Source organism: Sus scrofa, chromosome 5 (genome assembly GCF_054392235.1).
Source record: "Sus scrofa isolate SSC_HxYL_T2T_F1_AM1 chromosome 5, Sscrofa_HxYL_maternal_Yorkshire_Landrace_v2.0, whole genome shotgun sequence".
Lineage (NCBI taxonomy): Eukaryota > Metazoa > Chordata > Mammalia > Artiodactyla > Suidae > Sus > Sus scrofa.
This window is the reverse complement of record NC_139387.1, coordinates 26,060,614-26,077,287: the sequence shown is the minus strand read 5'-3', so window position 1 is coordinate 26,077,287 and position 16,674 is coordinate 26,060,614. Positions and strand designations below refer to the sequence as shown.

Below are 16,674 nucleotides of genomic sequence, written 5' to 3'. Positions count from 1 at the left end.
TTACTATCCCTTACAAGAAAATACACATAATAAATAACACATGGAAAAATCTCCCAGTTCTAAGTACAAGTCATAGGAGACACTTCATTAATAAGTAAATGTAAAAAGTATTTAAACTTTCTTATTATTAAAGAAATAGATCTTAGTAATGTGATAGTGTCTTACATTCATTAATCAGTGTTTAAGTGTGAACATGCTTGATGTTCATCTAGTTAAAAATTATGGTTAATACATAGGATAATACGTGTTCATCAAAATTACTAGAGACGTGTTTATTACATAGAAATGATTATGATTTTTAAGTGAAAAAAGATAGTCATAAAATTATTGTATGATCACATTTTTATAGTGTTATGGAGGGACAGATTTATTTTGATACTTGTTTTCTTCATCTTTAAAGTTTTCATCATTTTTGTGGTTAGTATGTTGACAAGTTTTATAACTAGAAACAAAAATGGTATTTATAAGAACAATTAGGTCTTGCTCTAAAATGTGCATGCTTTGGGAGTTCCCATCGTGGCGCAGTGGAAAAGAATCCAACTAGGAACCATGAGGTTGCAGGTTCAATCCCTGGCCTCAATCAGGGGGTTAAGGATCCGGCGTTGCCCTGAGCTGTAGTGTAGGTCACAGACATGGCTCAGATCTGGCATTGCTGTGGCTGTGGTATAGGCTGGCAGCTGTAGCTCTGATTAGACCCCTAGCCTGGGAACCTCCATATGCTGTGGGTGCAGCCCTAAAAAGACAAAAAGACAAAAAATAAAAATAAAAAATGTGTATGCTTTGAAAAGCTGGTGAGAATGTTCCCCTCCCTCCAATACTAGAGATCTATGTCACATAGCCTACTTGTGGGAGATCTCCCCAACCCTCTTCAGGGAATCTGCTTAAACAGTCTTTGATGAGTAGACTTTGGGCTATGTGATCTTGCCCCTCTGTTCCCAGCTGATTGGACGAGGGGTGAAATTGAGCAAAGCCCACAAGATTCTTAAGGATTTTATGATAGCAGAAACATTGCCAGCTGAGCTGAAAGGGATAAAGGGACTGAAATGAAAGAAAGCTGTCAGACCCCCAAAATTAAGGGGCAGGAAATTAGCTGATAAAACTACTCGGTTATGAATGAATGCTAACTTTCATGAAAAAAGGAAAGATGACCAGATATTTCATCCACACCTAAAAAAAAGAAGACTAAACAGTTCCATCATACCCAAAACTCTCTCCTGCTATTCCTTGAGAATCACACTCTCACCCACCCATACTAGTGGCAACCACCAATCTTTTTCCTATCACATTTCATGTCCAATATGCAAAATCCATGCCAGTGTCTCCCATTACAAAGCAGCGGCTCAAAGCATAAGTATTTCATCTAAATCTCATCATCTCCAAAATATCAAATCTCATGAGATAATCTAAATTAGGTGTGGACGAAATATCTGGCCACAATTTCCCATCTGTGGACCTGTGTAATCAATGAAGTTTCCATTCCCAATGCAAAATGAATTGTGGTTGGGGCATAGGATAAAAATTATAGATGGTTAGATTCACAAAAAGGGAAAATGGAAGGTAAAAAGGAGTCACCCAGACAAAGCAGTTTTGAATGTAGCCAGGCAAACTCCCTTAGGTTTCTAGGCCTGAGAATAATCCTCTGTGGCCCTAGGTTCCATGATCTGTGTTCCTGAGACCACCGCTGGGCCCTTGTACCTACCCTGTGAGCTATCTTTTGTTTTTAGGGCCGCACCTGCAGCATATGGAGGTTCCCAGGCTAGGGGTCTAATCGGAGCTACAGCTGCCGGCCTGCGCCACAGCCACAGCAACACCAGATCCTAGCTGAGTCTGCAACCTACACCACAGCTCATGGCAACGTCAGATCCTTAACCCACTGAGCAAGGCCAGGGATCAAACCTGCAACCTCATGGTTACTAGTCAGTCCATCCCAGTCTCTCCCCCCTCCCCCTTGGCAACCACAAGTCTGTTCTCCATGTCTGTGAGACTGTTTCTGTTCTGTAGATAGGTTCATCTGTGCCATATTTTAGATTCCACATAAAGTGATATCATATGGTGTTTGTCTTTCTCTTTCTGACTTCACTCGGTATGAGAATCTCTAGTTGCATCCATATTGCTGCAAATTGGCATTATTTTGCCCTTTTTTATGGCTGAGGAACTGGTCTGTATTCAGATTGCAATGGTGGATACAAAGTCTATATATTGTTAAAGTGCAGAGAATTTTTCATGAACCAAAAAGCTAATTTTATTAAAGACTAATGTATTTTTTCTCTATATATATGAGCTTGTATTTTAAATTTTATTTATTTTTGAATTTCACATGTAAGAGAGATCATATAGTATTTGTTTTTCTCTGCCTGATTTATGACCTCAAAGTCCACCCATGTTGTTGCAAATGGCAAGGTTTCATTCTTTTTTATTGCCGAGTGTATATACATATCAGGTTCTTTATCCATTCACCCATCAGTGGATACATAGGCTGTTTCCATATCTTGGCTGTTGTAAATAATAATGCTTCAGTGAACATGAGGGTGCATATATCTTTTCAAGTTAGCGTTTTCGTTTCTTCAAATAAATATCCAGAAGTGGAATTTCTGGATCATACGGAAGTTCTAATTTTAATTTTTTTGTGGAACTTCCATACTATTTCCAATAGTAGCTGCACAAACATTCCCACCAGCAATGTACAACAGTTTCCTTTTCTCCACATCCTCACCAGTATTTGTTATTGTGTTTTTGATGTTAGCCATTCTGACTGGTGTTGAAGTGGGTTTGATTTGCATTTTCCTGATGATTAGCAACCTTTCGTGTGCCTTTTAGCCATCTGTATTTCCTCTTTGGAAAAATGTCTTCTCAGTTCTTCTGCCCATTTTTAAATTGCTGAATCTCGAATTCTTTCGTTTTTTTTTTTGTTTGTTTGTTTGTTTTTGTTTTTTGGTTTTTTTTCTTTTTCTTTTTAGGGCTGCACCCAGGGCATATGGAGGTTCCCAGGCTAGGGGCTGAATTGGAGCTGTAACCACTGGCCTGCACCACAGCCACAGCAACGCTAGATTTGAGCCTGAGCCGCGTCTGTGACATACACCACAGCTCACAACAATGCCAGACCCTTAACTCACTGAGTGGGGTCGGGGGTTGAACCTGCGTCCTCATGGATGCTAGTCAGATTAGTTTCTGCTGGGCCACGATGGGAACTCCCCTGCATCTCAAATTCTTAATGGACCATTTTACTCCCATCCTTGTCTCACACCCCAGGGCACCTTTAGTTATGGGATCCTGTTCCCTAAGCAGAGCTCTTTCTCTCTAGATGGCGCCTCCTCAACTGATACCACCCTTGCTCAGAATGTCACCTTCTTGCTACACTTGACCCACCCCATGAATTCCACTGATACATTTGCCCACCATCAACCCCCTCTACTGTCCACTACTGTCTCACTCCACTTGAACTCTGACTCAGTCTGATTTAATTCAAATTCAACTATTCACTCTCTCAGAGAGCTCATTTCCAGGTAATGGGTATTGGTTAACATCTCCCAAATAATTGTAGGCATTGACTGTGCAAGCATGCCAATTTTAGCCTTCTCCTGTTGGCGGGCAGCAGACAAGAACTTGCTCCTTTCTACCTTTCACTTGGTGATTTCCAGCAAAACTTTCCTTCCCTGGAGTTATCAAAGAACCCCAGAGAGACCCAACAACCAGGCATGTTGAGGCTGGTAGTCTGTTTCCTCAGCCCTAATTTTGAAGAGTTTCTGGAGATAAAATCTTTCTTTGAAGACGGAAGAAAAAGAAAGAATTGTTTTTAGGTAATTAAGGCTAGATTACTGTCTGAACTCTTTTAGGGATAGCTTTGAGCAAGATTCTCAACCTTGACACTATTAACATTTTGGACCAAATAATTCTTTGTCGTGAAGGGCTGTCCTGTGCATTATGTGGCTTGGGTGTGACGGATGTAGGTCTCAAGTCCCTTGAACCCATAATACTGTTTCAGTTGAAAGATACCCAATCCTGGCCCAATCCACAGTCCTCTTTTTCCTACTTAGCCACTCTTGTTTCGGGGGCTGACCCCATAGTCAAGTTCTCAATTCTGCTTATCATTCTTTGGCTTTCTTCTTCAGAAGAAACTGGCTCTTTCTATGCAGTAATAAAATGGCCAAATGTATCCCATACTTACAGCCTCCAGTTAAATAATCCTCAAGGAAAATGAAGTTTTCATTGTAGCCACATATTAAACACTAGTAATGACTTGATTGACCTTATATGAATCATGCACTTATCCCTAAACCAAAGTCCGTGGCCAAGGGAGTGGAGTTTTGTGATGAGTCAAACAGATCGTTCATGTCAGTGTGGCTCATGGTTTTCTGTTTTGATCAAATGGCTAAGTATCTTGTTCTTAGATATTTGTTTTGATGCTCAAATAGTCATAGATTTGTACAGTCAGAGCCCCTGTAATCTAGCTTCTATGTCATTTTGACAAATACCTTCATTTTTTTAGTACTTTCTTCCTTTCTGCTTCAACAGGATGTTCCAGACTCATCTTGCACATTCCTAGCACCTGTCCTGGAGTCAGCTACTTCTCTGAGTAGCCTTGTTTCCTTTTAGTAGAGACTGGTATACAGTCAAGATCTGAGTTCAAGGTTTTCTGATTGCTATTGCTATTGTGCCACTCCCAAACCCTTTCTGTGAACAGTGCTAGGGAATATATGCATGTATGTGATATGTATGTATGCATATTTAAATGTGTATTAATTTATTTATAAATTTGTAGCTCCCTTCTCTATAAGTAAGAAATCTTACTCTTATTATCCTTAGTATATTTATTTATTCGATCTCCTCCCCTTTATGTAACCAATTTCCCATCACTGCTGCAACTCCTTTCCATATGCAAACACCTTCCTTACTCCCAGTGGGCTCCAGTAAGCCATTCTGGGAAGCCCTCCTATGTGACCATAAAACTCACCCCAGCAGCGGGAGTTTGGACAATTGTACTAGTCAGCCCTCCTGCATGTACAGTCCCCTCGCTCAGCTCATGCTCAGATTCTCCATGACACCCCATTCATATCCCAATCCCTCGACAATGCCAATTCCTGCCTTACGTAACTCATCATTATGGCTTAAAGACTGAATATTCAGAATGAAGCAAGAAGAGGAAGAGAGAGTGCACCTTTGGTTTTTGGCTTTTTTGTTTGTTTGTTTTTAAGATATAGGTTGTTTTATTGTCCAGATGTAACTCAGTTTTTCAGGAATATACATTTTTACACAAAATAAGATACTTCTCAACTTTTGTTTTTCTCTTTGCTACTTTTACTCCTTCATCTAAAAGAAGATAAAAGATGATGCAGGAATCTGAAAAAGAACTCTGATATTTGCATGGTGTTTTTTGATTTGCAAATAATTAACCAATAATGAATTCTTAGGCACAACCAAAGCATTATTTTTTAGTAAATAATGAATATAGAATACCTACAGACCTTTACTGCTTTTGTATCCTTCATGCCTCTCAAATCCTTGGGTTTTTTTAAATATTATATTATTACCACATAGTTAAATTATAATTCACATCTCCATCCTTTTTTTATTTTTTTGCTTGCTTGCTTTTTAGGACTTCACCCGAGGCATATGGAAGTTCCCAGGCTAGGGGTTGAATCAGAGCTACAGCTGATGGCCTAGCCATAGCCACAACAATGCAGGTTCTGAACCGTGTCTGTGACCTACAACACAGCTCATGGCAAAACTGGATCCTTAACCCAATGAGCGAGGCCAGGGATTGAACCCGCATCCCATGGATGCTAGTCATGTTCGTTACAGCTGAGCCACAAGGGGAGCACCACCATTCTCATTTTATTATTTGAGTGCATGTATGTGCCTGGGGCAAAATCCCCCAGTAAAAAAAAAATTCTCAGTAGATCCTCCAGAGCAGGTCTTCCTACAGCAGATCTCCATTTTTCTGAAAGATATTCATCACTCCTGCCTGATCTTTACAGTGTGTTCACCCTTCCATTCAACTCTTCAAAATTGTTTTTGTCTCACTTGTTTTATTGAAGTATAGTTGACTTACAATTTTGTGTTAGTTTCAGGTGTACAGTGAAATGATTCAGTTATATATATACATATATAGATATGTATACATATTTCTTTTTCAGATTCCTTTCCCTCATAGATTATTACAAAATATTGAATATTCCCTGTGCTATACAGTACACACGTTTGACACTTTGAGCATACTATTTAAATGGTAGTGATATTCATGTGTATAGGAAATCTCCAACTTAGGAGGACCCTGGTGTATGATCATAATGGCTTGATTTTTGGATACTCCACTTTAGAACTCTTGTTCTTTCTCCCTTCAAGAGGAAAATCTGACTTCTTGCTCCCTGCTGCCCACCCATCTAGAATCAAGTGTTTAGGTTGAACTAAAACTGCAAAGCATCGGCAGGTCTGACCGCATTTGAAATAGGACTAAGAATGAAGTCTGCCACAGATGTTGGTAAATAAGATAGAGTGAGAGTGAAGAATTTGCTCTCCCAGCCAGCAGAGTAGCGGGTACGAGGATGAACAGCGATCAGGGCGTGTTCCATACAATTGGTGATCAGGCTCAAATTCTTCTTTCCTTTAGAAATGAGTCTATTAAAATACTGGCAATCTGTTACAGAGAAAAAAAAATGTTAGAACGGTAGTAACATATTAACATGAAAAGAAGCAAGAGAAAATACAAAGTACGAAAGATATTGGAGGGATGAGAGAGTACAGGATAAGAAGATGGTCTTGAGGTAGTATTTAGAGATGGTGAGAATGGTCAGAAATTACAAACATAAACTGATCATTAAATGTGGTATATAAGAGAAAAAGCGTCAGTACTGACCCTGACAGTTTTGACCTGAGCGACCAAAAGAATGAAGTTGCCTTTTAGAGATGTATATTTATAAAGGAAAATGTTATATGTATCGTAATGTTATGGTAGTTATATCTGAATGTGGGATTAAAGATTTTTTTTTCTTTTTGTGTATTTATTTAAAAAGAAGAAGAGAAGGAGGAGGATGGTCTTATACTCTAAGTCTGATGGCTGCATGGTGGCTGCTGGAGAGCTGTGTATGAGGGTGCAGGTCTCAGGGCACAGGCTCTGCAGCTGTGTTGCCCAGCACTGCAGCCACAAGCCACGCATGGCAATTGAGCATAGAAAATGTGGCTAGGCTAGTCTGATTGAGATGTGCAGTAAATGTGAAGCACATGTTGGGTTTCAAAAACTTAGTATGAAGAAAGAATGTAAAATATCTCAACGTAATTTCTTGTATTGACTTGTTGAAATTATAGTATTCTGGATATAGTCTGTAATGGACTAAGTTCACCCATATGTTGTTTTTTTTTTTTTTTTTTGTCTTTTGTCTTTTTTGTTGTTGTTGTTGTTGCTATTTCTTGGGCCGCTCCCGCGGCATATGGAGGTTCCCAGGCTAGGGGTTGAATCGGTGCTGTAGCCACCGGCCTATGCCAGAGCCACAGCAACGCGGGATCCGAGCCGCGTCTGCAACCTACACCACAGCTCACGGCAACGCCAGATCGTTAACCCACTGAGCAAGGGCAGGGACCGAACCCGCGACCTCATGGTTCCTAGTTGGATTCGTTAACCACTGCGCCACGACGGGAACTCCCCATATGTTGTTTTTTTTAATGTTATTAGTAGAAAAATTGAAATTACATATATGACTTACATTTGTGGCTAGCATTATATTTCCATTGGGCTAAAGTTGTCTAGAGCAACATTGCCAGGATTAGATTCCTCACTTTGCTACTTACTTACTTACTGAGGGATCTTGGGAAATCACTCAATATTTCAGGCCTCAATTTCCTTATCTGTAAATGAGGAATAACACTAGCACCTTCCTTCTAAGGTTATGAGGATCGATCAAGTTTATTCTTCCACATGAGCGTGAAGCTCATGTATATTGATTGGGTGTTGGGGCTCATGGGAAACCAACAGCCTGAGCAAGACAGGAGGGGCAGCTCCAAGGGAGCCTGGCCTTATGCTGGCACATAGTGAGTGATCAAGAAGTTAATAACTTTGCCATCCCTGCTCTGAGGGGATAGAGGAAGTACTCACAGCCTTCAAAGTACTGTTCTCCATAGCTCTCCTTCACCTCTGGGGACACTTGACTCCAGATCCCCTTGAGGATATCCTGTGTATTTTCAGGGAAAATGGATGTTTTAAACTTCCCGGGTTCTATGAGAGCAACGTGAACACCAAAAGCACAGAGGTCCCTTCTGAAACACAGGGAAATGGCATTAGTCTATAGCCTAATCATTCCCACTTAAACAAAGAATGCCCAAGGCAAAATGTTTGAAGAAAGGCATTGAGGTCAAGGGAGAATATGAAAGAGCACACCTAGGCATCTGAGGAAGGTGTTCAAATGAAATTTAAAGGGACAGCACCCACAGATTGCTTTCTGAAATGCTTCAGACCTGGGCAAAAAGTGCTGGTACTGCCTTTTCCTGTCCATCCCACACCTCTCTCACAGATCCACCTTCTGTGACAGCTCCCAGAACCCCTGAGCCCCTTCCTATTCTTGCCTCTTCCTCCTTACCTACCTGCTAAGGTTAGAACTCAGTTCCTTTGTGAAGCCTTTCTCTGCCCCAGGGAAAGCTTAGCCACCCTTTCATCAGTGCCTCTGTGCACCTGTACATACCTGTACTCATGCTTTCAGTACACCCACTACAGAGGTTTTTTTCACCCACAAACTGAGTTCAGTTTTGGCTCAACCTCATACTTGACCATAGAGAATCATGTCTAACTCACAGGTTTTCTGTGAGGAGTAAATAGGGGACTTAGCACAAAGCTTTGCCTTTAAATTAACCCACCAGTGTTTATTCTTCCCTCATGAGAACCATTGGTCAGGCTTTGCAACTTAAGGCCCTTAATTAGTAAGGCAAATAATTTTTTTAGTGACAGATTCTTATCATTCCTATGTGGAGTATATATTATATACATAATATGTTATATTCACATATTTTATACATATGTATATATGTAATATATATTCATTTATATATACATATATATGTCTTACAGAAATATATTAAATTTGTTTGAAATATGTAGAAATCTTATAGGAATGGCAATAAAGATAAAATAAGTCCTAATATATTTTTAATATTCCCTAATGTATTACTTTATATTATCAAAAGATTTAGACACTTCATTTCCAAGTTACCTCATTTTAGTAGACCCCTATATATCTGGAACTCAGGCCTATCATTCTTGAATATACTCCCAGCCACAGTCAAGTCTTCCTCAGAGGTTGGTCCTTACCTCAGGCTGTCAGAAAAAGCTTCTACACCATAATTAGAAATGGAGTAGCCACCACCAAACAGATACTCTCCCAGCTGGACTAGAAACGTTGACTACTCTTCCCCTGGCCTTTCTAATCAGGGGTAGAAAGCTCAGGGTCACTTTGATGAGGCCAATCAAGTTCACATTCAAGATCTTTAAGAAACCATCTTTGGTCAGCCATTCATTCAGGGCAGCTGGCAGAGTGATGCCAGCATTGTTCACCAAACCCCAGAGGCCTGGTAGAAGCAAAGAATATTAGGTGGAAATAGGAAACATTTAAAAATCATTTCAGGAGTTCCCGTCATGGCGCAGTGGTTAACGAATCCGACTAGGAACCATGAGGTTGCGGGTTCGGTCCCTGCCCTTGCTCAGTGGGTTAACAATCTGGCGTTGCTGTGAGCTGTGGTGTAGGTTGCAGACGCGGCTCGGATCCTGCGTTGCTGTGGCTCTGGCGTAGGCCAGTGGCTCCAGCTCCGATTGGACCCCTAGCCTGGGAACCTCCATATGCCGCGGGAGCGGCCCAAGAAATAGCAACAACAACAACAACAAAAGACAAAAGACAAAAAAAATAAAAATCATTTCAGTTTTCAAACTACATTCTCTTAAGGAAGATAATAAATCCAATACACTGGTAAATTATAAAATACATTATAAGGTGATAAATAGTAATAGATTTAAAAAGCAGGTGAACATACTAAGTTAAGTAAGTCAGAAAGAGAAAGACAAATACCATATGATGTCACTTATATGTGGAATCTAAAATATGGCACACATGAACCTATCTATAAAACAGAAACAGACTCACAGACATAGAGAACAGACTTGTGGTTGCCAAGGGGGAGCGGGGAGAGACTGGGATGGACTGGGGGTTTGGGGTTGGTAGACACAAACTATTACATTAGAATGGATAAGCAGTGAGGTTCTACTGCATAGCACAGGGAACTGTATCCAGTCTTTTGAAATAGAACATGATTGGAAGATAGTATGAGAAAAAGAGTCTATATCTATCTATCTATCTATCTATTGATACACACACACACACACACACACACACACACACATGACTGGGTTACCATTCTGTACAGCAGAAATTGACCCAACACTGTAAATCAATGATACATTAATAAAAAAAATTTGATTTTGAAAAAGCAAGTGAGCAGGGTTGGATTGACTGGTGAGGATTGTTTGTAACCGTATTGAATCAGGTGGTCAGGACAAGATTCCTTGAAAAGTTACAAAGCGAACAAAACTTACAGAAGGAAAATGGATCAAAGAGACCTCTGGAGCATATATTTCTAGGTGAAAAATAGCTGCAATAAATGCCACAAGGCAGAAGGAGGAAGCCTGTGTGTCTGGGAAGAATGCAAAAGCTAGGGAATTGGTTAGGGAAGCAGTGGGATACCAGACCATGCAATGCCTTGTAGTCCATTTTAAAGAGTTTAGCTTTGGAGTTCCCACTGTGGCTCAGCAGAAATGAATCTGACTAGTATCCACGAGGACGCAGGTTCGATCCCTGGCTTTGCTCAGTGGGTTAAGGATCCGGCATTGTCATGAGCTGTGGTGTAGTTTGCAGACTCAGCTAGGATCTGGTGTTGCTGTGGTTCTGACATAGGCCAGCAGCTACAGCTCCAATTTGACCCCTAACCTGGGAACCTCCATATGCCAAGGGTGCGGCCCTATAAAGACATAAAAAAAAGAGAGAGAGAGAGAGTTTACTTCAGGTGAAAAGAGAAACAACTGCAAGGCTTTGAGTAGAATTTTGACATAGTCTAATTTTCTTTAGAAAGCAATCAGAAGAGAATTTCCCCTGACTCTTCCCACTTCCTCTACCCATCTACCATTATTTTCACCAGCATAGTCTGCCCTCCCTTCCCTCTATGTAAATCCAGTCCATTCACTTGTGCATTAGAACAAGTGCATATGGAAGCTTGTGAAAAGGTGGTTGGATCAATGGATTGGAGGTCCTGGTAGGCTCAAGATTTAGGATCTGGGGGAGAGATGGAGTGAGCTGGAAAGAGAAGAGGTGGTGATTGCAAGCATGAGATGCCTCAGGCTTCTAGGAAATTAATGAGCCCAGCAGGCCTGAGGCTCTTTGCTCCTGTCTTTGGCTTTGAAAAACTTGCAGAGCTAAGTTAACAACAGGACCAAAAATTGTTTATTTTTAAAATCATTAAGTCTTGGGTGCGATATCCTGAAGCAGTATGGAATCATGACTAAGATATTAGCTCTGGTACTGTCCCACAGCTGAGAGATAGTACTACCCCTTTCCTTAATTTTAAAAAACTATTGGAATGTGAGTGGCCAACAGAATGAGGTCACAGATAATCTCTACTTCTTTCCAGTCCATCTTTAATCCTGTACAACCTTTGTAACTCAAATATTAATTTTTAACCAGTAAATTGCTGCACTCTCTCCATAACTTTTGACATCTCCTGGTGCTTTCACATCCTGATTAAGAATTGCTGGTGTTGGGCAAGGTGCAGAGTGAGCTGGACCAGGTGACACAGTCCTGGAAATGGGTCAATGATTCAGGGAAAACAGATTGTAATTTATAAAAATGAACAAAGGAGAAAGTCTTAAATTTCACATTCATTCATCATCTCACAAGTCCTCATAACCCAAAAAGACTGGAAGAGAAGGAATCTTCAGTCTTGCTTTGTGAGACTGGTCCTCAAGTAACGACTCCCCAGTATCAGTATTACTTTTTCTTTGATAATGTTACATTTTCTCCCCATTTTAGTTTTTTAGAACTTGGGGGGAGGCAGGGGGAGGGCATCAGATGTGAATAGAAAAGAAGTGATATCTGCCACAATTTTTGCCCTTGGCTCAAAATCCCAACAGAAGCCAGCTCCCATTACAGAGAGCCTTTCTCAAAAGGGAGAGAGTGAGGGATCTGTGCTTTGTCTGGGCTGGCAGGCACCACCTGAGGGATAGTCACTGGTTCTTAATTGCCAGAGGAGACCATATGTGTAAATAGTACATATGAAAATGGTTTTTAAGGCATCAATCTTTCTCTCAAGGAATTTAAAACTATTTGCAATAAAAGTTATATTGGGAAAAAGGAACACATTAGTAATTATTACAATTAAGATTAAATAACACAAGAGTTAGAAAAGTATGTGTAACTGGATTTACAGAGACAACTTCATGCTGTGGCAGGCAGGTGGCCTTTAAAGGAAAGGCTCCAATTCAGTGATGCAGAAAGAAGAAGAATGTAATCACAGGAAACTGTAGCCTCAGCTACAGTTTCTGAAATGTGGAGGGTCTGAGGTCTTGAGGCTTCACCCTTTCAGTAACATGCAGACTTATCTCTGAAAAGGGCAAGCCCCTTCTTCATTTTTCTCTTCTTACTACAAGAGGGGAGAGAGAAAAGTGAAAATTTGAAGGAAACACACTTCCTGGGGCCTAAGCAATATTCAGGTGTTTATGGAAATACATGAGGCAGTAGAAAGTCTTTATTTACTCCAGGATCTTGAAATAAAGTAGCCAAATAGAATACTTATTGAAATAAATGATTGCAAAATATATGTCGACCTTATTAGTGATTTCATTGCTCTGTAAACAATTTAGAGGTTAAAATTTCTCCAAAATATATGTCAACCTCATTAATGCAATGGTTCATATTTCTATAAACAATTTAGGAACTAAAATTTCTCACATCAACAGAATTTCTGAGTATTTATGATGATTGCTACAGAGTCACAGCCAATCACCAATTAAAACGAATTATAGATGTGATAGTTTCATTTTTAGCACTAGTTTATATTCAAATAAAACTTTATTTTAAAATTTATTTTTAGGATTTCCCTTGTGGTTCAGCGGGTTAAGAATCTGGTGTGCATCACTGCAGTGGCTTGGGTCACTGCTGTGGCACAGGTTTGATCCCTGGCCCCGAAATTTCCACATGCCACAGGCACAGACAAAAATATATATATACTTTTTTAACTAAGAGAAAATCTTTTTTCTAAGTGGGTATGGATGCATTGCAATGCATTTTATCTGATATGTGGTGCAAGTCCTCCACAGTAACCTGCTGGACATCCAAGCTGAAGTGAAGCAATATCTTGTCTTCTTTTATTTGGTCTCAGTAGCTATGAAGCTCAGACAAAAAATTTAACCAGTTTTTGTGTCATGAATTTAAACTAGAAAATGATACTGCTCTCAGCAATTGTGAACAAGCATTGTTGCAGAAGCCCCAAAGTAAGGCATTTTAAACCACACACCTCCCCAACAAAATGGTCCCAGGGCCTTCCACAAAAGGATGATAAAGGATTGTTCTCTAGTGCTGCCAGGGACTGGAGCCCTTGGGAATGAGAGGACCACACAGCATGAGCAGAGGGAATTAATTTTTTAAAATAAATTTTATTGGAGTATAGTTGATTTACAAATATGTTAATTTCAGGTGTACAGCAAAGTAAATCAGTTATACATATACGTATATCCATTCCTTTTCAGGGAACTCTACTCAATATTGTGGGATTAATTCTTGATCTTCTCTCAGACCTAGGAGTGGGAGGGCTATGCAAGGAAGGACCAGGCAGAACTTGAGAATGAATTACAGAGAAAACAGTAGTTCCTTCATGGCAAGCACAGCATGAGTGGTGGGACCCACAGCATGCCTTTCCTTGGCTGCAGCCTCTCTCTCAGGGATTCCCTGTGCTCTCATTCAAGAGTTCTTGTGTGTGTGTGTGTTTGCCATTTCTTGGGCCGTTCCCGTGGCACATGGAGGTTCCCAGGCTAGGGGTCCAATCGGAGCTGTAGCCACCAGCCTACGCCAGAGCCACAGCAACGCGGGATCCAAGCTGCGTCTGCAACCAACACCACAGCTCGTGGCAATGCCGGATCCTTAACCCACTGAGCAAGGCCAGGGATCGAACCTGCAACCTCATGGTTCCTAGTCAGATTCGTTAACCACTGTGCCACGACGGGAACTCCTCATTCAAGAGTTCTTGCCCAGGATGCATTGGGGCCGAGGCTAGGTAAATGCAAGAAAGGAAGAAAGAGGCAACACCTACAGCTACTAGTCTTCAGGATGCTCACTCTGTTGTCCTTGCTCAAACCTCTGCTTCCAGATCCCAAATGGTCTGCCCTGGACCTTCTTCTAGAAAACTGGGAGATACGACTGCTCCCTTGCCAAAGGTCAGGCACCTCCTTAGGCTCTCAGGAAGCCCTCTCTGCTACTTGCCTGCACTTCCTCAGAAACTCGTCCCAGCACTAATAAGAGGGGCTACTACACAGAAAGATGTTGCTTGGGTCTTGGTGACCAGAGTTTGGGTATAGCTGAATCTCACTTATTTTCTTAAAATTGCCTCATCATAAATTCATCTATAGGCACTGACTGAACAGTAAATATTCCCAGAACCCTCCCTGGATGTAGTAGGTTTTTCTGATTCTCATCATTAGTTAAGTTTGAAAAAGACAAATTTATACTGTTCTCAGGAAAAGACATATACAGAGATATATAGGTAGCATAATGGCAACCTGAATATGGCTGAGTTAACATTTTAACTCTGAATTTTCTACAACTCAGAGTCTCTGCCCCACAGTCACCTCTTTCTTTTCCCTCATTGCTTTACTATCCTTCATTCTCTCTTCCCTCCAGATGCATACTCTTATTTGTTAAACCTATTTCCTCACCATCAGTAAACTTCCTTCTGCCTTCCACCCCAAAATATGCATGTGCCACACAACCTGACATTTTTAGGGCAGTCCCAAATATAAATATTTATTCATTTACTCCAGGAATACTAATGTATGTGAGCCTTCATGTAATGAAAACACATCCCTAATATGTCCTCAACCTGATTCCCAGATTTTCACCTGGCATGTTATCTGCACATTCTGAAACATTGAAGCCAAAGCAGCCTATCCAATAGACAGACTCCCCCTGGGCATACCTCTGTCTCCCACATGCTCCTTTTCCCACTGAGTGGCTGCAACAACGCTCTCTGTCTTGGTCACGTCCAGGAGCACCGTCTCCAGCCTGTCTGACGTCTGCTTCCTCAGCTGCTGGGCCCCCTGCTCTGTCAGACATGCAGCCAGGACCTTCAAGCCCCGCAGGTCCAGCTGCCTGGCCAGCAGATTCCCAAAGCCTAAGTCACAGCCCGTGATGAAGACATATTTGTCCTCAAGGCAGCTCATCACGTGCTGCTACTGGTACCAGCACAAGAGGTAGTACAAGCTCACAGGCACTGTCAGGTACAGCCACATGGCAAGAATCTGTCCTACCCTTCCAAAAGAAAATTCTTCCAGACTCAAAGAGTTTAAGGTTATGTTTACTTTGCTCTTTGATTATTTTCTGATTTACCTAAATTGATCTGCTCAGTTTATTAACAAGACTCCTATAAAGATTAACCTTCAAAATAGTTCTGAAAGGGAGTTCCCATTGTGGCTCAGTGGTTAGCGAATCCGACTAGGAACCATGAGGTTGTGGGTTTGATCCCTGGCCTTGCTCAGTGGGTTAAGGATCCGGCGTTGTCATGAGCTGTGGTGTAGGTTGCAGACACAGCTCAAATCCCGCGTTGCTGTGGCTCTGGCATAGACCGGTGGCTATAGCTCCGATTGGACCCCAGCCTGGGAACCTCCATATGCCACGGGTGTGGCCCTAGAAAAGACAAAAAAAAGACAAAATAATAATAATAATTCTGAAAGTTAGTTATTTAAGAGGCTTTTGAGGAACGTATTTGAAAAATTGGAAAGCAGGCTGAGTCTGTCAGGTTTAGGAATTAATATTGAGCTCCCTGTTCTGGTCATGTTGCTTTAAAAAGGAGTGTTTGGTGGAGTTCCCATCATGATGCAATGGTTGATGAATCCGACTAGGAACCAAAAAAAAGGGAGGGGGAGTGTTTGGCAAAAATTTGGATGTATTTGGTAGAGAGGAGATCCAGTATTAGCAGCTTTGCATTTGGAATTAGATGAATCTTGATTCTTCAAAACTGAATTTGTCAAAATAAAAAGTGTTGCTATTCAAGATTTCCAGGCTGCAAATTTTTTCCTTCTTTTTTCTCTGCTCTTTTATGCATTTTTAAAAGTTTTATGAACATGTAGTGAATTTACAATGTCCTGGTAATTTCTGCTGTTCAACCAAGTAATTCAGTTATACGTATACACATACCCCATTCTTTTTGTTATTTTTCCATATAGGTTATCACAGACCAGGGTTCCAGTGCTATACAGCAGGTTCCTGTTTACCATCCGCCCCATATACAATAGTGTGCATATGCCAAATCCAAACCCCAATCCATCCCTCTCCGTCTCCTTTCCCCTTTGTTAACCGCAAGTTTGTTTTTTAAGTCTGTGAATCTGTTTCTGTTTTGTAAATAAGTTCATGTGTATCATTTTTTAAGATTCCACATATAAGT

The 16,674-nt window shown here is 40.9% G+C and overlaps 1 pseudogene across 1 annotated transcript; it reads right to left on the bottom strand.

Annotated features, from left to right (window-relative positions):
- Positions 1 to 5,156: 5,156 nt before the first annotated feature.
- On the bottom strand, positions 5,157 to 15,523 carry LOC106510305 (retinol dehydrogenase 16-like; annotated as a pseudogene). Its single transcript, XR_014803366.1, has 4 exons — positions 15,211 to 15,523; positions 9,293 to 9,549; positions 8,087 to 8,247; positions 5,157 to 6,634 (listed from the first exon to the last, which is right to left on the bottom strand). The product of XR_014803366.1 is annotated as a retinol dehydrogenase 16-like (transcript).
- Between the last annotated feature and the right edge of the window lie 1,151 nt (positions 15,524 to 16,674).